The sequence below is a fragment of the Malania oleifera genome, chromosome 4 (genome assembly GCF_029873635.1).
Source record: "Malania oleifera isolate guangnan ecotype guangnan chromosome 4, ASM2987363v1, whole genome shotgun sequence".
In the NCBI taxonomy this organism is placed as follows: domain Eukaryota; kingdom Viridiplantae; phylum Streptophyta; class Magnoliopsida; order Santalales; family Ximeniaceae; genus Malania; species Malania oleifera.
In genome coordinates this window covers 45,648,923-45,670,573 of record NC_080420.1, presented here as the reverse complement: position 1 = coordinate 45,670,573, position 21,651 = coordinate 45,648,923, and the positions used below count along the sequence as shown (strand labels likewise).

Sequence of the window (21,651 nt, the reverse complement as noted above, 5' to 3'; positions counted from 1 at the left end):
AAATTAAATCAATTTAAATATGCAGGGGATATTAAATTGCACAATAAAATTAATTAAGCATGCACTTGAAAGCGGTAAATAAGAGATAACACCCAGAAATGTTATCGAGGTTCAGCAAACTGCCTACGTCCTTGTCTTGGCTAACAAGCACAAGGATTACCACTATAAGACTCACTTAACAGGTGGAGCGGCACCTAAACAATCAGTTCAATAAGCACAGGGCTGACCTCAACCTTTACAAATAATCCTTATTGGGCTGGATTACCACCCCCTCAGGCCACGCTTAGAATACAATAGTATTTTCACAATATGACAAAGTGCAGTGATTATGCTCCTTAGTAAAGCAGATGTGTACCAAACATAATCAATCACAAGCACATCAACAGTATAGAATATGTAAGCCCAGTGATGTGAATATTTGTGCAAACAACACTCAATAAGATATTATCACCAGAATGTTCAAGAGTGTTCTAAACAAGCTATATCTTTGAAACAAGTTATATTAAATCTCAATAACGAATCAAAGTTTCAAAGATGCAAATCAAATACTCAAGCTAACTCAAAAGATTTCCTTCAATGAAATATGCATAAGAGTAGTTTGAAAATATTTCAACTTGTAAGAAATATTTTTGCACAGCAAAAACAAAGCTATATGACATTTGCAATAACAATGCAAATATCCTAAAGCTTGTTACTTTATCCCAACATAAATTTTATAATAGTGAAATTTGTGCGATAAACTTAACTAAAACTCCCCAAGAATAACTCAAACAATCAAAAAAGAACAGTGGGAGTATTAGTAATATCTAGTAATCACAAGCACACTCAATAAACTTTCACAATATCAGGATGTATCAAGGGAATGAATTTTGAGAGTATTTGGGCAATATGAACTTTTGGAAGTAGAGAGGATTTTACACTTAATGATTTTTTCTAATCTCTTTTAATCCACCTAAATAAACTCATATTTATAGACTAAGGCAAAAATATAAACGTTTAGGACCTATAGAGTATTATTAGAAAAGGTTTAAAGTGTTTTAGAAAAATTAACCCTACTTTAAGCTTTTTAACCTCGATAAAAACATAAGTAACCCGAGAAGATTTGGGTGGCTGAACTTAAGTTCGGTCGCTCGAATAGACTCAGCTGAAAAATTATTTTAAGCTATTCGGGTGCCTGAGTTTGGATTCAGTTAGCTGAAAAAAGTCAGAAACATTAGTGCGCGGTTCAGGTGCCCGACAATACATTCGGTTAACCAAAAAAACCAATTCGGTCGCCTGAGGCGTGATTTGAACTAAGAGGTTCGGTAGCCCAAGTAGGTGAGAAGTCCCTTTCTAAGGGTTCGGTTGCCCGAGGGCGATGCATTCATTCTTTATTCGATAGCTCGAACCCAAGTCAAATTGCTGACTTTCCAACAGTTCGGGAGCCCAAGGAGTTTTGAACTCCTGGGGTTTGGTCGCCCGACCTCACTCATTTCATGCTTATTATGTTCAATTTAATTCCATTTTACACACCTGATTATGAATGATATTTGTGCATGAGTGTTGGGACCTAAGGTCTTACTAGGGTCTTACTGAGCTTACAGTATATCATATATGCATGACATGCAGGTAATTATTACAGACCTTATATCTTACTTACTATTACAGACCCATATTACATCAAATGAATTTACAACATTAAACTAATCTTCAAGATCTCCATGCTTTGCTTTCATGTGTCATTACTTGATCTACTAAAATGAACCTGCACATACACTTGAAAGCCATCAAATACCTAAGTATTTGTCATTATCAAAACCAGGTGTGACCTATAAGGTCAATAATTTTCAATTTGAGAAAGCGTTGACTTAATATTGTTTGCAATACACATTTGCATAAACATAATGCTTAATTTGTTCGATCTTTCCCATGACTTAGACAAAGCTTCCGCTCCAAACTGCTTGTTTCAGTAATAGCAACTAGTTTATCAATTCACAGTGCTAAGTCAAGATCCAGAACACCAAGGTGAAACTGAATATGTTCTTTCCAGTCAGAGAAATTAGTTCCATTAATGATTGGAACAGAAGAAGCTAGCGAATGAAGTGAAACAGGAACCGACACTGCAATAAAATGATCACGACATTAATGCTTTGATAAAAAACATTTCTGTTAGTAAATTGCGTTCAATATTTGGATTAATTTATGCAATATACTGATATTCACATTTAATGGTGATTTTCACCCACCTAGACATAATTGATAACTTTTTAAAGTTTGATTGGTTTGTCACCTTTGGGCATCCATTCCAATCTCACTATCATTCTATCAATTATCCTGATTAATTTAATGATTACTTGAAAGTTAGTGCACCTTTGGGTCAACCATAATAATTATATAATCATTCCGTAATAATTTTGCAAAATCATAATTCAATTCAATATTTATAACTTTTCCTAACAAGATCACTTTGGTGACAACATGCTAACCATAATGTAAAAATTGATTGATAACTCACTCAGCAAAAAATTGTCCAAGTTCAAAGAAGATAATTAATTTCCCACAATGAGAACTTTACTAGCTTACTTTTATGTAAAATCCAGCAGCCCATGCATGCAGAAATACAATTGCTCACCCAATACAAATGGGTCCATAAGATTGCCACCATTATCAATTTAATATTATAAAATATGTGAGTGTCTCAAACTTAATCAAACAATAAAATGGTTTGCCTACATTACATTTGATGGCTTAATTCAGAATTAACGTCCTAGGGAAACCTTTGACGGTTTCAGGAAAAATCGTTGACCGTTTTGTTCGGGCAGCGAGGTCACGACTTCAGAACCATGATATTCCAAACCAATAAAATCCCAATAAATCTAGAAAATATCATATGAATTTTTCAGAATCAAACGGAAAAATATCATGAACACAAACTTTATATGTGAAACAATAACGAGATCGAAAGCTGTTAACGGAAACAATCTTTATATTGAAAGGAAAATCATGATAATTTCAACCTTCCGCTCTGATACCACATGTAAGATTTTATTCTAATATTCTGTTGTTATTTGATGCAATAGGATGTTTAATTATCATGATTTTCACATATATTACCTTTCTTCAAAAAATAAAAGGAAACCATAAATTGACATATCGGGATCATTCATGAAGTAAATTCAATTGAGAAGAACACTCGTAGAAATCGTTTCTCTCGCTTTACCCCGATTTCTTTCTATACTTCACCAGATTATATAGGAGAAAGGCTGATGAAAAGAGAGCACATGTAGAGATAGGACAATTCCTATATCTATATTATTTTATTACCATTCGGCTACTCCCCATAATAGCAGTCATATAGGAAAACTCTTCAACTTCAAATCATTAAATTTCACAGTATTTTAAAAGCCATTCTCTTTAGTTAATCCATAAACTTGACCATTCATTACGCTTATCATATGGGACATATATCTCAACATTCATGTGGGACATATCTTTACATTCTCCTCTTTCCCTTTTTTTTTTTTTTTTTTTGCTAAGCCCAATGGTTCACTATTGATTTGTGGTTATAAAGACTTCACTTGGAGTCATTTGGATCAAAGATTTTGTTCGAAACAAAAAAAAGACTTATTTTTCACTATATTTTCTCAATATTGATTTTAACATGAAAAAGAATTATTCTCATATGATTACAAATTAAGAAAAATCACATGTTAATGATGTGTGAAATCAAATTTTTGTTCATGATTCTAGTATATTTTTTATTTTCTTTCTCACTTTCCTTCATAATCAAACATAAAAACATTAACTCTTTAGATTTTTCCTTTCCTTTTCTTAATGTTTTGCATGTTTCAAATGGGTCTGAAACACGAGATAAGGATATTTTGAAAATTTCACCTTAGGCTATTCATATTTGTTGGGGGTTAAAACCACAAGGAAGTTGCTTATTGAGTTTTTTGTGTGGACATATTTCTTAATACTTTCTATTGTACTATTTTTTGCGTGCATAATCATATAGGTCATAGTCTTAAGTAGCCACATACCAAGTTGCTAAATGTATAACATTCTAGAAAATTATTCTATGGAGGTAACATACATGCATTAATTTATTCAGTTGTATGTACTCATTGATTGTAAAACAACTCGAGGATTTGATAGTAGTTGCAGGGGAGATTAACTAATTATAATAAACTTCTGTCAAGTTATAATAAATTGTAGAAGTAGAATTATATTTTTCACAAAGTTTGGGGGTCCATAAGTCAAAAGACCTACTGAATTTTATTAAATCATAGGTGTGGAACTACAATTTTCATAAAGCTTGGTGTTGGCAACCCCATGGGAAAATGTTTTTCTGCCCCTAGCTATACAACTAGGACCAGTCCATCCTACATCCCATCCCAACCTTTAATCCTATGACTTCCAACAAAGAAATTCTTGATCAAAGTTGTTAAAGAAAATTCTCAAAAACAGTGATGTAACGACCCCGACCCACCACGTGGGTCCGGAGTGTTACTTTAGTGATGTCAGTGTACCGGATACCTTATTCATCAAATATAAAACACATATACGCAGTGGAAATAAAATATAAAATCCTCAAATTAGATTACCAAAGTTCTAACTATTTTTATACACAAATATACCCATTTTCATATAATTACATCCCATAAAACTAAATAAAAATAAAATCTCTATCTACACACTACCTACGTAAATTTACACTTCTATCCCAGCTCCCCTAGCCCGCTAGACTCGATCTCTAGGATTTACTGGAAAGATAGTTTGTAAAGTAGGGGTGAAGCACAGCTCAGTAAGGGAAAGACTGAGTTAATGTCAGTGTGTGGCCAATATGGATTTAGTGTACAGAAAATAACCAGTTCACCAAGCAGATAAACCCATTTATGAAAACATTCTTATTTCACACTCACACACACAATTAGCCGAGGATAGAGAAGATTACTCTCCCATACAAGTAGTTTCCCTCTGCTCTAGTACCATTACTGCTACCAGGGCACTCACCTTTCTACGTAAGCTCTCGAAATTATCTTATTAATTAACCGTATTCACATAAATTAACAGATATGCATATAAGACACTCCCTGTGACAAACACGCCATTTACATCCCTATGGCACGGGTTGTGCAGCCTGAAGGCTGGACTAAGCCTAGGTGATTAGCCCAAACAAAGTCAAAAACAGCATCCTTTACAAAAACATCTGCAGGAATCCACAACAAAGCTGCAGGTCTGATGCCCTTACTTCAACCTCACGCAAGCAGTCAGCTGGAACCACCTACACTTTCATCCAAACAGTGTGGGTGCACATGGTCTAACTAGCAACGGTATCGTGCTCACAATACACTGGTCCCCAGGGTTCCTAAAGCATATCATGCAATTTAGATAATAGAAATCACCATTTAAAATATTAATTCATCTATATATTTCCTGTTATTCCAAACACCTGGCCCTCAGCCACAAAATATAACCCGGCATATAGCCATTAATTAAAACTTGGTCCTCGGCCATCAAATAATAATCCTAACCCTTGTCCAATCAAATAACACCCAGCCATTGGTCGTTAGTTCAAACTCCTGCATTTCATAAACAGTTCCAGTATTTTCACAAGCATTTTCAGTATTTCTCAACCAATTCAGTATTTCACAGACAATTTAGTATTTCAAAATCCCAACTCCAGATATACAATAATCCATACAAATTAAATCATCTGCCACACGATTTTCTACATTCTAACATATCCATATAAATAAACAAGTTTTTCACCGTTCATTTTATTCAAAAATACCATACCATATATCCTAAGATTGTAAAATCCATTTTGATTGGTTGGTTTCCAAAATAGTCTTTAAATTCCCAAATGAATAAATAAATTTATATAAACATAACAATTTAATTGATTCAATTTTCATAAAATTATTGACTTAACTTAATCCCCTTACTTGATTCCTGAAAAAAAACCCGATAACACCCCGGCTTACGCCCCAGGTATTCAAAAACCCCTGAAATCCTGAAATTCAAATTTCACCATATTATCTGTCATAATTCCTATAAAAACTTTCCCTAAAATTTTCCTAAGTTCTGAATACCCTAAATAGTCCAACAAAAGTCTAAATTATCAAACCTACCCCCGATTTAGGATTGGTACCCCGGAACTCCAATTTGAAAACTCGCTTCGGCTATATTGTAGAGAATCTCCCCATGAGTCTCCTGACAATTTTCGTTCGTTAATGGGACTTATAGTTTAAGTGAAATTGAGATAAGTTTGAGATTTGGCCTTACCCCAGAAGATATGCCTACGCCGCTCCCACAATAGATCCGCTCCAGTAAAAATGTCGATGGCGGCGAGCAGAGCCCAACGATATTTTCAGATTTTTGATCGGCCGAATAACGGAGACAAGGTGGAGGAGAGTGGGAGAAAGAGAGAACAAGGAGACGAGCGCTGCTATTTTTTTTTTTTTGTTTTCAGAAGGTCTTCCTTCCTGAATCCTTTGGCTTCAAGAAGGTTATATATATATATATATATATATATATATATATATATATATATATTATTATAATAATATTATTATTATTATTATTATTATTATTATGTTATATAATTTAATTAATAATAATAAATTAATTAATTAATTTTAAAAAATAATTTTAATTTTAATTTTTTCAATTTTAATTTTAATTTTATTTTTTTTAAGATCACTACATTCTCCATTCCTTACGAAAATTTCGTCCTCGAAATTTGTTAACTATTACCAACCACATTCTTAACTCATTACCCTTGTCTACAGAAGAGTGGGTAACCACCCACATAGCGGCCTCGTCCCACGTTTATTAACTACCCTCACTTATGGCGGAGGAATACCGTGGTTACAATACTGCCTTTGGAAAATTATAATATCCATAACAAAGTTTCCCAAAGACTATCCATAATTAAAATTATACATAACTAACCACACAACCTACTCTAATCACTCTACATACAACTATACCCTTACCTGTCTAGTACTAGCCCTCGCTGAACAGCTGTGGGTACTTGTGGCATATTTCTGTTTCTAACTCCCAAGAAGTCTCCTCAACTACATGATTTTGCCACAGTACCTTCACTAACGATATATCCTTGGTACGCAACTCCTGTATTTTTCGATCCAAAATCTGAACCGGTACCTCCTCGTATGCCAAAGTATCCCCGATTTCCAACAATTCATAACTGATCATATGCGAGGGGTCCGTAATGTACCTCCTCAACATGGACAAGTGAAACACATCGTGTATCCTAGACAGCGTTGGGGGTGGTGCTATCCTGTACGCCGCCGAACCAATCCTCTCTAGAATTTTGAATGGTTCAATGTATCTAGGGCTCAGTTTTCCCTTCTTCCATACTTCATCACTCCCTTCATCGGAGCAATCCTTAAAAATATCATATCACCTACTTCAAATTGTAGCTCCCGTTGGCGAGTATCCACATAACTCTTCTGCAGACACTGGGCTGCCCTGATCCATTCCCTGATAAGTTCGACCTTTGTAGAGGCCTGCTGAACAAGTTCTGGTCCCAAAATCTGCCGTTCGCCTACTTCATCCCAGTACAATGGAGATCTGCACCGGCGGCCATACAAAGCCTCATATGGTGCCATTCCAATATTGGCCTGGTGACTGTTATTGTATGCAAACTCAACCAACAGCAGATATTGGATCCAACTGCCCCCAAAATCTAATACACATGCCCGTAGCATATCCCCAAGAATCTGAATGGTTCGGTCGGACTGTCCATCCGTCTGAGGGTGAAATGCAATACTGAAAGTGAGTTGAGAACCCAACGCTCCCTGCAAACTCTTCCAGAAACGGAAAGTGAACCATGGATCCCGATCTGAAACGATGGACACGGGCACGCCATGTATTCTGACTATCTCTTGAACATAAAGTTCTGTGAGCTTATCCATGGAATAACTGGTTCTAACCGGAATGAAATGGACAATCTTCATAAATCTATCAACCACTACTCATGTGACATTTTGCACATGCAACGCTGAAGGCAACCCCGATACAAATTCCATTGAGATATGCTCCCACTTCCATGTAGGGATGTCCAGTTGTCCCGCTGGCCTCTGGTGTTCTGCCTTCACCTATTAACATGTGAAGCACTGACCCACAAATTTAGCAATTTCCCTCTTCATGTTACTCTACCAGAACGATTCTCGTAAGTCTCTATACATCTTCGTGTTACCTGGGCGAAAAGTATAGAGAGAATGGTGAGCTTCCTCTAGAATCGTCCTCTTTATCTCTAAGCCATCTGGCACACATAATCGAGTGTGAAATCTGAGAACTCCATCCTCAGCAACATTAAAGTCTGTGTGCTGCTCATCCTATATCTTCTCTGCAAACTCTATCAACTTTGCATCTTTCAACTGAATTGTTTAGATTCTTTCCCGTAAAGTCGATTGAACCACCAGACTAGAAATGAGTGCCTGATGATTCCCTTCTACCAATTCTACACCCAACCTCTCCAGGTCCATCATGATATGATGAGAAGCCATAACTGTTGAGGCTGTCGCACCCCCAGATTTTTGGCTCAATGCATCGACTACCATATTCGCCTTTCCTGGGTGATAGCTAATGGTGCTGTCGCAATCCTTTATCAACTCAAACCATCTACGTTGCCTCATATTTAACTCCTTTTGGGTGAAGAAGTACTTGAGGCTCTTTTGGTCAGAAAAGATCTCGCGCCTTACGCCATAAAGGTAGTGTCGCCAAATCTTCAATGCAAACACAACTACTGCTAGCTCCAAGTCATGCGTAGGATAGTTCTTTTCGTACTCTTTCAACTTCTGAGATGCATATGCAATTACTTTTCCCCTGCTACATTAGAACACAACCAAGTCCCTTCTGCGATGCGTCATAGTAAATTACAAATCCCCACTCACCTGATGGAAGGGTCAACGCTGGTGCAGTAACTAGATGTTGCTTCAATTCCCGGAAGCTTTGCTCACATTCGTTGGTCCAGCCAAACTTCACATTCTTCCTCGCGAGTCGTGCCAAAGATCCTGATAATCTGGAGAACCCCTAGAAAAATTGGTGGTAGTATCCGACAAGACCTAGAAAACTTCTGACTTCCTGCACGTTCTTAGGCCTCGCCCAATCAACTACAACCTCTACTTTGCTCAGATCCACTGAAATCCCTTCCTTGGATACCACATGACCCAAAAATGCAATCCGTTCTAGCTAGAATTCACACTTCTTACGTTTAGCAAATAATTTCTTTTCCCTGAGTACCTGAATTACTAGTCTCAGATGAGCTTCATGCTCCTCAGGGCTCCTCGAATAGACCAAAATATCATCTATGAAAACAATAACAAACTGATCTAAGTACTGGAATACCCTATTCATCAGATCCATAAATACCGCTAGAGCATTCATCAACCCGAACGGCATAACCAAGAACTCGTAATGGCCATACCGAGTCTGAAAAGCAGTCTTCAATACATCATTTGATCTAACCTTCACCTGATGATATCCATATCGCAGATCGATTTTAGAAAAATTCTGCGTACCTTGAAGCTGATAAAACAGGTCGTCAATTCGGGATAATGGATACTTGTTCTTCACCATTACCTTATTAATCTCTTGGTAGTCGATGCACATCCTCATCGATCCGTCCTTCTTTTTCACAAACAACATCGATGCACCCCAGGGCGATACACTCGGTCTAATAAACCCCCTGTCTAGAAGCTCTTGTAGTTGCTCCTTTAACTCCTTTAATTCAGCTGGAGCCATTCTGTATGGGACTTTGGAGAGTGGTGCTGTCCCTAGGATCAAATCAATTGCAAATTCCACCTCCCAATCAAGAGGCAACCCTGGTAAATCCTCTAGAAAAACATCAGAGAACTCCCTTATCATTGGGATATCTTTTAACTTGAGTTCCTCCTTTGGAGCTTCCTTCACCATTGCTAGGTAACCCCAGCATCCCCCCAAAAGTAACCTCTTCGCCTGGATAACCGAAAGGATCTGTGGTGCTGAACGCACACACGACCCGAAAAACACAAACTCCTGCTTCCCATAGGGTCTAAATACCACCTCCTTCCTGCGACATTCAATGCTCACGTAGCTGGATGCTAGCCAGTCCATGCCCAAAATAATGTCAAAATCATGCATATCAAGGACTATCAAACTAGCAAGAAACACTCTCCCCTGAATCTCTACTTGATAATTTTTAATCTCCCTGCTACACATTAACACTGACCCTGTCGGTGTGCCCACTCCTAACTCAGTCTCTAACAATTAAGTCCCTAACCCACATAGTCTAACAAATCCTCGAGACACAAACAAGTGGGTTGCACCTAAATCAAATAATACAATGGAACTATTTGACAATGTGTAAATAGGATATATCCCGACTTAGAAATTTCACATTTAACATAATTAAAGCAAATATGGAATAATGGAATTTATATAATATACAGGTTCTGATTTAATAATCATATTCCAATTCTATCACAAATAATTAAGGTAAAAAAAATCTCCATCTTAACATTAACTTCACACACATACCCACTCATCCAAACATTCCAACCTAAATTTCCTGAGTTCAAGCCCCTCAACCTAGAAATGAAATCCTCGATGGATTTACCATGGTTTTCTGAAACTCGCGACTGATTTAGAAAATCACAGAAGTCCATCAATAGATTTTTGCCTCCAAGTTTCTAGACCAAAACTCATCTTAACCTACCCACTTCTATCCTTATCTTATCTCAACCTATACTCTGGTAATTATCCATCCTCAAAGTCTACAGAACCTAGCAAACCTAGGCTCTGATACCACCTGTAATGATCCCGACCCACCACGTGGGCCCGGAGTGTTACTTTAGTGACGTCAGTGTACCTGATACCTTATTCATCAAATATAAAACACATATACGCAGTGGAAATAAAATATAAAATCCTCAAATTACATTACAAGAGTTCTAAATATCTTTATACACAAATATACCCATTTTCACATAATTACATCCCATAAAACTAAACAAAAATAAAACCTCTATCTACACACTACCTACATAAATTTACACCCCTAGCCTGGCTCCTCTAGCCTGTTAGACCCGATCTTTAGGATTTCCTGAAAAGATAGTTTGTAAAGTAAGGGTGAGGCACAGCTAAGTAAGGGAAAGACTAAGTTAATGTTAGTGTGTGGCCAATATGCATTTAGTGTACAGAAAATAACCAGTTCACCAAACAGATAAACCCATTTATGAAAACATTCTTATTTCACACTCACACACACAATTAGCCAAGGATAGGGAAGATTACCCGCCCATACAAGTAGCTTCCCTCTGCTCTAATACCATTACTGCTATTAGGGCACTCACCTTTCTCAGGAAGCCCTCAAAATTATCTTATTAATTAACCGTATTCACATAAATTAACAGATATACATATAAGACACTCCCTGTGACAAACACGCCATTTACATCCCCATGGCATGGATTGTGCGGCCTGAAGGCTGGACTAAGCCTAGGTGATTAGCCCAAACAAAGTCAAAAATAACATCCTCTACAAACACATCTGTAGGCATCCACAACAAAGTTGCAGGTCCGATGCCCTTACTTCAACCTCACGCAAGCAGTCGGCTAGACCCCCTACACTTCTATCCAGACAGTGTGGGTGCACATGGTCTAACTAGCAACGGTACCGTGCTCACAATACACTGGTCCCCAGGGTTCCTAAAGCATATCATACAATTTAGATAATAGAAATAACCATTTAAATATTAATTCATATATATTTCCTATTATTTCAAACACCTGGCCCTCAGCCACAAAATATAACCCGGCATATAGCCATCAATTAAAACTCGGCCCTCGGCCATCAAATAATAATCCTAGCCCTTGTCCAATCAAATAACACCCGGCCACTGGCCGTTAGTTCAAACTCCTGCATTTCATAAACAGTTCCAGTATTTTCACAAGCATTTCCAGTATTTCTCAACCAATTCAGTATTTCACAGACAATTCAGTATTTCAAAATCCCAAATCCAGATATACAATAATCCATACAAATTAAATCATCTGCCACACGATTTTCTACATTCTAACATATCCATATAAATAAACAAGTTGCCCACCATTCATTTTATTCAAAAATACCATGCCATATATCCTAAGTTTGTAAAATCCATTTTGAATGGTTGGTTTCCAAAATAGTCTTTAAATTCCCAAATGAATAAATAAATTTATATAAACATAACAATTTAATTGATTCAATTTTCATAAAATTACTAACTTAACTTAATCCCCTTACCTAATTCAATAAAAAAAAAATCTGATAACACCCCGGTCTAGGCCCCAAGTGTTCAAAAACCCCTGAAATCCTGAAATTCAAACTTCACCATATTATCCGTCATAATTCTTAGAAAAATTTTCCCTAAATTTTCCCTAAGTTTTGAATACCCTAAATAGCCCAATAAAAGTCTAAATTATCAAACCTACCCCCGATTTAGGATTGGTACCCTAGAACACCAATTTGAAAACTCGCTCCAGTTAGATTGTAGAGAATCTCCCCACGACTCTCCTGGCAATTTTCGTTCGTTAATGGGGCTTATAGTTTAAGTGAAATTGAGATAAGTTTGAGATTTAGCCTTACCCCAGGAGATATGCCTACGCCACTCCCACAACAGATCCGCTCCAGTAGAAATATTGGTGGCCGCGAGCAAAACCCAATGGTATTTTCAGATTTTTGGTCGACCGATTAACGGAGACAAGGTAGAGGAGAGTGGGAGAGAGAGAACAAGGAGATGAGCACTGCTGTTTTTTTTTTTTGTTTTCAGAAGGTCTTCCTTCCTGAAGCCTCTAGCTTTAGGAAGGTTATATATATAATTATAATATTATATTATTATTATATAATTTAATTAATAATTATTTATTTATTTATTATTTATTTTTTTAAAAAATTAATTTTAATTTTTTTAATTTTAATTTAATTTATTTTTTTTTATTTAGGATCACTACAAGTGATGTATGCCTATCCTTGGGATTTTCTTATTGCTGCTAGCACATCAACATTTATTTTATTACTGATGATCAAGGACTCCAACATGTAATATGGGCTCTTGTGATGTATTATTACTCATGCAGTATGGGCTCTTGTATTTTCTTTTTGCACACCAACACAGCAGCATGGTAGTAACTCAAGATTGATTTATCATTGCTTCCTACACACCAACATAGCAACATGGCAGGAGTAATTTATTATTGCTACCTACACACCAACACAACAGCATGGCTGCAACTCAGGAGTGGTGGCTAAGGAATGTTGAATGTTATAAAAGTTTGTATTGTGGCACAATACAGTGTGAAGAAAAGTTCAAGATCAATGGAAATAATTTGAGGCATTGCATCAAGCATTTACTTTGCATTTTGTTAATTACTTTAACATGGTATCCAGAGCCAACTAAGGGACTAACGTCCATCGCCATTTTTTTTTTTCTCCTCTATTCTTCAGCCACTATGGCCTCTTTAGACTCCAACAAATCGCAAACACCTCCTCCCATCAACACCACAATTCTAAACTTAGCTAGTCATTTTATTACTATTAAACTCAATATTGAAAATTACTTACTCTAGAAAACCCAAATAGTTTCCTTCCTTAAAGGCAACTAATTGTACAACCGTGTTGATGGATCTTCCGTCATACCTCGACCAACGATTGATAATATTCCCAACCCAAAACACACCCAATGGCTTTTGCTTGATCAACTTATCATTTCGACCATCAATTCTTCCTTGTCCAATCATGTTCTCGCGCAAGTTCTGCAATGCACCACCTCCCATGAAGTCTGGACCACCTTGCACAATATATTCGCAGCTTAGTCTTCGACTTATGTTAGGCAAACGCAGTACCAGCTTGCTACACTTAAGAAAGGGGCTGAATCAATTACGGAATATTTTCACAAAGCTAAGACACTTGTTGCCTCACTTGGAGCAACTAGTAAAACTCTCTCTCCATCTGAATTCTCTATGTATTTACTGGTTGGCACCGACTGCGATTCTTTGGTTACCTCTCACAAACAGACTCGATCCCTTATCTCCCCATTAGATCTACAACTACTTATTAAACCATGAATCTTGCCTCAACCATCAAGCCCAAACTCTTCTAATGGACAATCCACTGATAGCCAACCTTATGACCACAAAAACACCCCTATCCTTTCAATCATCACATAGGGGACGAAGCGGTCCAACCTTTCGTCAGGGATGGGGTCAAAATAAAGGTCCCTCAAGTTATTTTTATAATCGACCAAATAGCATACCATTGAGTCAAGTATGCCACAAACCTTGGCATACCACCCTCTCTTGCTACCATAGATTTAATTAGAGATATTAAGCACCAGCTCCATCCTCTTTGACAGCCAATTTTATGTCTGTGCCCACACCACCACCTTAGTACAATGCTTGGAACCCAGATACGACTGCTACTAATCACTTCACAAAAAACTTCAATAACCTAAATCTAGACTCTTCTTCTTATCAAGGATCTGACCAAGTTAGTATTAGAGATGGCTTATCACTACCAATTCAACACACGGGTTTAGCTCATCTTCGCTCCTCAATTGGCAATTTTCTTCTTTCTCATATTCTTCATGTTCCTTTAATTTCTAAAAACTTACTCTCAATTCTTCAATTCTATCTTGATAATTCTATTTACTTTGAATTTCACTCCAATTGTTTCTTTGTGAATGCTACACCCAACCAGAAGGTCCTACTTCAGGGCACCGTTGAAAATGGCTCGTGTGTCCTGCCACATGATGTCACGACCTCAACCCCTGCTCCTTTTCAAGTCTTTCTAGGTGAAAGAATAGGCCCTCAAACATGGCATATGCACCTTGGTCATCCCTCAAACAAGATCACCTCTCTCACAATCTGTCGGTTTCAACTCTTTGTGACTACTCCCAACACTGATCACTCATGTGCAGCATGTTTGCAATCTAAAACACATGCCTTACCTCACCCCTTATCAGCTTCTAGATCTACGCAACCATTTGAATTCCTTTTTCTTGATGTTTGGGACCCTATCCCCATATTATCAACCGCTAGGTGTCGATTCTACTTATCCATTGTAGATGATTTTACCAAATACAAATGGTTATTTCCACTACAATCAAAATCTACTGTGTCTAAATTTTCCTTAGCCTTCTTATATTATGTTAGTAATTCTTTTTTAACAAATGTCTTGATTGTGCAATCTGATTGGGGAGGGGAATTTCACCCTATTCAAAAATTACTTCAATCATGTGGCATTGTTTATTGTATTACATGTCCTTATTCTCATGCCCAAAATGGAAGTGTAAAACGATGTCATCGACATATTATCAAGACTGGCCTTTCACTTTTAACACAGGCATCAATCCCATCTCAATATTGGTCTGAGGCATTTCATATAGTTGTATTTCTAATTAATCAAATGTCCACTCCAATTCTCAATCATAACTCACCTTTTTAAACTCTCTTCTATCATCCACCTTATAACAAGTTCCTTCGCTCATTTGGCTCGAACTTAAGGCCTTAGTACCGTCATAAAATGGATCAATGATCCAAACTTTGTGTGTTTATGGGCTACAACCTAGACCACAAAGGCTATCATTGCCTTCATGTTCCATCGGGCCATGTCTATGTATCTCGATATATGCAATTCAATGAGGCACATTTCCTCTTCGTTTCAACACAGCCAACTACCCTTTCACAAACTACCACTTCACGTCTTCATCGTCCCTCCTAGCCCACATCCACATGGACCATCTCCCCTCAATTGCCCATACCATGTGCCATGTCTTCTCCCAATCCTTCACATCTCGAGTTTGGCCCACCTACACCTACCCACTTCTCCCCAACTCCTTCCACCTCGTTACATTCACCCACTTAAATTCCAGAGTCTTTGACTTCTTCTCCTGGGTCTTCATCGCCCCACCACGATCACTTACCTTCTGCTATCCCAATGTAGAATAATCACCCCATGGTTACCCGTTCTAAGGTCAATACTCACTGTCCTCTCACTCACATAGATGACACAATCCTTTGGCCCTCTAGTAAACCCTCCCTTGCACTCACCACCTCCCCAACTCTAGAAGAACCATAATCTTACACCGAAGCTTCCAAATTTCATGGATGGCGTGAAGCCATGAAAATTGAATTTCAAGCTTTGTTACATAATCATACCTGGGATCTAGTTCCTCCATCTTCCTCCTTCAATGTTTTGGGACCCAAGTGGATCCTAAGAACAACAAGGAAGGCTGATGGTTCCTTGGAACAATGCAAGGCTCGTCTTGTAGCCAAAGGTTTTAATTTGCAAGAAGGCCTAAACTACAATGAAACTTTTTCCCCTGTTGTCAAACTAGTTACTATTTGGATTGTACTCTCACTTGCTATTTCCTCAAACTGGTCGTTACATCAACTAGACATACAAAATGCATTTTTACAGGGTGATCTAGAGGAGGCCATGTATATGCAACAACCATAAGCTTTTGTAAATCCTGACTTCCCCACTTATGTATGCAAACTAAAAAAAGGCAATTTAGGGCCTTAAACAGGCCCCTCGAGCCTGGTTTTCAAAATTGAGCACCAAACTATTTTCTTTAGGTTTTACTGAGTCCATATTAGATTCTTCATTATTTATATTTTTTAATTCATCACATGTGGTCTTTGTGTTAATCTATGTTGACAACATTTTAGTTATAGGATCTAGTGCTTCTCTTATTTCGGATTTTATACTTGCTCTTGGTGCATCATTTTCGATCAAAATTCTTGGTTAGCTTCATTATTTTATAGGTATTGAAGTTTACTGAAATTCTCATGGTTGTTCACGTGTCAATCCAAATACATTATTGATCTACTATATCGCACTAACATGTTGATGGGAATTAGCATGCTCTACCTATGTCATTTTCAGATGTTGCGACACGTGGATGGCCTCCCGATGTCCACATTTCCTACGTTGATATGCTGACACATGGACAACCTCCAAATGTCCACATCAGCTCATGATTATTTTGTAGATGCTTGAAGACTTTTTGGTGAGAGAAAGACTCCAGTAGAAATGCCGAAGCAAGTCCGAGTTCAAGACTCGTGTGGGTCCCATATGGCCTTGTAGGCCTCACACGGCTCCATTAAGCCTCACACGAATTTGGGCCCCTTCTTTGACATATGTTCACATTTAAGTTGTAATAAGTCTAAGTCAACTTAGCTTGCAAGGGTGTGCTTAGTAACTTGTAAGAGTATATTAAATGTGTCTAGTAAGTTAAATTATTTAATAGGTTTGTAAGTTATGAAAGTTAATTTTTCTTGTCTACCATGCTTGTATGGGAATTGTAGTATTTATTGTCTTGTCCCCCTATACTAGTTTAACTAGTCAATGTCTTGTCTTCCCCTTTCCCCATGCTAAGTCTTTATATATTGTCTTTATATATTTTCATTATAAGACCTGTAAAAGCATCTAAGTATTGATATTGAATTGAAAAGGTTTTTCCTTTGTGAAGCTTGTCAAGCTTTGTCCAATCCTTGTGATTGTGTAGTGAGAGGCTACATCGTTTTCCCTAGAGATCAAGTGGTGAGAGACCACTATCCTATCCAGTGACTCCATCCCTATCCCACTTTCATGACTTCCCTCCATCACCCACACGGCCATCACCAAGTTACACCCCAAGCCCACCAATCCATCATTTCATTTGTTGCATACATATCCATATTTCAAAGGGTGCACGAAGGACTTCAAACAAGTTCTAACTTGCATATAATATCGTCAAGTCATCCATCATTTAGATTGGTAAAATTAGCCTTCGTTTGAAATATTACACACCTATAGTAATTTACTACTTTCATTGTGCTATAGCTTGATCAAGGAATTCTCTGATATGTTCCGAGTTCGTGGTGAATCAAACTAAATCATTCAACAATTTACTTTGGTAAGATTGTCCTTTTCCTAAACCTTAAACTGGTTATGAACTCCTATTTGAAGCCTATAAGCCTTAGTTGAGAAATAGCCCTTGAATTCCAACCATTTCTTCAAAACTCGTAGCAGGTCAGACTACTAACCCTGACGATCAGTAGACTAACCTGGGTCAGGCAACAGACCCCAATAGTCAGTCGACCAACCTACTACTGCCACTCCAGAATTCTATTGCTAAATTCATCAGGTGACTGACCCTTAAGGTCAGGGTCAGGCGACTAAAGTCACCCTGAACCTTTGGTTTTCACTATTAATTCACATTGCTTGAAGCCTTGCTTAATCTTGAGTGAGTCTTTGCTTGAAATCTGAACTTCTAAGTTTGAATAACACATTTGAACCATTAGATTTCAATATTGATACTTGCTAGTTTAAAATCAATTCTTGGAATATTGTTGCGCTAAACATAGAACTTTATTCTTGAAATATTGAAATAGCATCTGTTCGCATTTAACTTAATTCCTTTGTGAAATAAATCTTGGGACTTATTTTCTGGACGGCATCATACACTGTTTAAAAATTCAACAAAATGTGAACTGTAGCATGATTTATTGTGTTTATGTTCAGATAATTAAATTCTTAATTTAAAGTGTATTGAGTGTATATGCTTGCTTGTGTGAGGGTTGAAACCGTAGGACATAGGTCAACCATTCTCGTCCTAGATCATATGTCCAATGCAAAACTAGCTTCCACCCCAATGTCTACTTCTACTAAGCTTGCAACACTTGATGGATCCACGATTGAGGATCCTCATCTCTATCGTAGTGTAGTAAGAAGCCTACAATACCTAGCATTCACTTGACTAGATATTTCTCTTGCTGTCAACAAAGTCTGTCAATACATGCATGGTCCACGACTACCTCATTGACAGACGGTCAAAAGAATCCTACGTTACCTTAAACTCACAACTTTGATCTTCATTTTTCTCCTTCGCCCTTATGCAACATTTCTGCTTTCTCCTATGCTGATTGGGATGGCTGCTCTGATGATAGGAAATCCACTGGTGGGTTTTGTGTCTACTTTGGATCGCATCTAGTGTCATGGGGTTCGAAAAAGCAACCAACAATTGCTAGATCATCCACGGAGGCTGAATATTAAATTGTTGCCAATACAACTTGTGAGGTTACATGGATTCAATCCCTCTTAAAAGAGCTTAGAATATTTTTGTCTAAACCTCCAACATTGTGGTGTGATAACATGGGGGCTATCTACCTATCGATTAATCAAATTCATCACTCTCGCACTAAACATGTAAAAGTCGATTATCACTTTGTGCGAGATCGTGTAGCTGCCAAAACTCTTCAAGTATCCTTTATTTCCAGTAAAGATCAAATAGATGATATTTTCACAAAACCACTTTCCACTTCTCGATTTTTGCTATTACGATCAAGCCTCACCTTCTGTCAGGCGCCAATTGAATCGCGGGGGGCTATTAAAAAAAGTTCTCAAACACAGTGATGTATGCCTCCTTAGGATTTTCTTATTGCTTCCAGCACATCAACATTTATTTTATTACTCATGGTCAAGGACTCCAACATGCAATATGGGCTTTTGTGATGTATTATTGCTCATGCAGTATGGGCTCTTGTATTTGCTGCCTGCACACCAACACAACATGGTAGCAACTCAAGATTGATTTATTATTGCTTCTTGCACACCAACACAGCAGCATGGCAGCAGCTCAGGAGTAATTTATTATTGCTACCTGCACACCAGCACAACAGCATGACTGCAACTCAAGAGTGGTGGCTAAGGAATGCTGAATGTAATATAAGTCTGTATTTTGGCACAATACGGTGTGAAGAAAAATTCAGAATCAATGGAAATAAATTGAAGCATTGTGTCAAACATTTACTTTGCATTTTGTTAATTACTTTAACAAAAGCATTAAGATTTTCACACAAGTAATTGAATTCCAACAGTCATCCAATTTTCGAGCATACTTCAAGTGATGATGATGATGATGATGATGATGGTGTTCTTAAGTAGCAACAGTGATACCAAGATGAACTTTGATTTTATACATATCTTTGATTACAGGAAGAGGGATTACACCAGGTGAAGGTCGTGTTAAGCAATAGCATACAGGAGAAGCTCCAAATTCAAAACACTTCCAAGGCAATCAACCCACGCGTTAGTTGGCTCCAACACCACTAACTGCATCCAATCCATAGTAGAATTAGTGAAACTCAAATCCAAGAACCATGGTCTTGAGGTTAAACAACCTGAATTCCTTGTCCTCTTCAATGATCAAGTTAGCAATGATTTCAACTCTCTTTTCAAATCCCTTCCTTTCGACACGCAATACATGGCTGCAGCTACCCCTGGCTCTTTCCATGGTAGTATGTTCCCCAAGGCCTTCACAAATTTTGTTCACTCTTCGTTCACGCTTCATTGGCTACGAGAAAACGAAGTTACTGAAGTGAACTCCCTAACATGGAATAAAGGAAGAATTACTTACATGGGTAGTTCTCAGGAAGTGGAAAAGGCCTACACTACCGAATTTTTGAAGGACAAGGAGGCTTTCCTTAGTGTAAGAGCAGTAGAGATGGACAGCCATGGGTTGATGGCGATTCTCGTACCATGTTGACCAGAGAGAAGTCCCCCTTCTGACTCGACTCTTGTCCAGGTCTTTGGATGTCTAGGACATGCCTTTGCAGACATGGCTCTGGAGGTAAGGCCAAACTGTTCCTCTTTGATTTATAGGTTTGCAACTTCATTTCTTTCAAGTGATTATGTTTTGAACCACAATTTGCTATGCAGGGTTCGATAAGCGAAGCTCTTCTGGACTCATTTAACCTACCAATTTACGTCCCAAGTGCCTCCGAATTGAAACAAATGGTCATAAGCAATGGCCATTTTTAGCATTGAGAGGATGGAGGAAATACACTTTCCACCAAAACTAAGTACTTAGGATATACAACTCTGCAGTCTACATGTAAAGCCAGGGATGGTAGGACTCCTTTCCAAACATTTTGGACCCAAGATCATTGATCAACTCTTCAAGAGATACTAGACAAAGCTCGACGAATACTTGAGGAGGCTGTGCTTTACTAGCATTGAGACGGTGGCAAATCTCTTTCTACTTGTTCAGCGAAATGAAGTTCAATAACTAAAGATTGTTAATTTTATAGGAAAAACTTTAAGCAGCTGAAGCACCAAGTCAAGAAATATATACAATTGCCCTACATAGGCAAGATACATAATAAGAAGCAATTCGCCCTCAAGCTGTGTAAAATGTTTATTTTCTCACAAATAAAATGATATATCAATTCTAGAAACAGGCAAGTATATTTATGTCCAACTTAAATGTTATAATTGTAATTTCCAAATGTATGGTCATGATTTGTTATGCCTAGCGACAATCTATTTATTCAGATTTAAAGGCTCATTAGACAAGTCAAATTAAAAATGGAGTCCATCAGCTGTATGAAGGTATTTCATGTCTCATTCTCATTAAGAAAAAGAAAAAACAGAATAAAAACATTCATTCATGTTACATTTGAGAACATGGAATTGAAGCTTCGATTTGGAATTGTGGAAAATCACGTATAACTTTTCAAACATTCATTCATGTGCACCATAGCCCTATACTTTGACTCAACACTCGACCTGAAAACCACAGTTTGTTTCTTACTTTTCCAAGACACCAAATTACCACCAACAAAGACACAATACCCGTTG

At 37.6% G+C, this 21,651-nt stretch overlaps 1 pseudogene; it reads right to left on the bottom strand.

Annotated features, from left to right (window-relative positions):
* Positions 1–10,891: 10,891 nt before the first annotated feature.
* The window catches only part of LOC131154282 (vacuolar-sorting protein BRO1-like), a 39,241-nt pseudogene continuing 28,481 nt past the window's right edge, over positions 10,892–21,651 (bottom strand).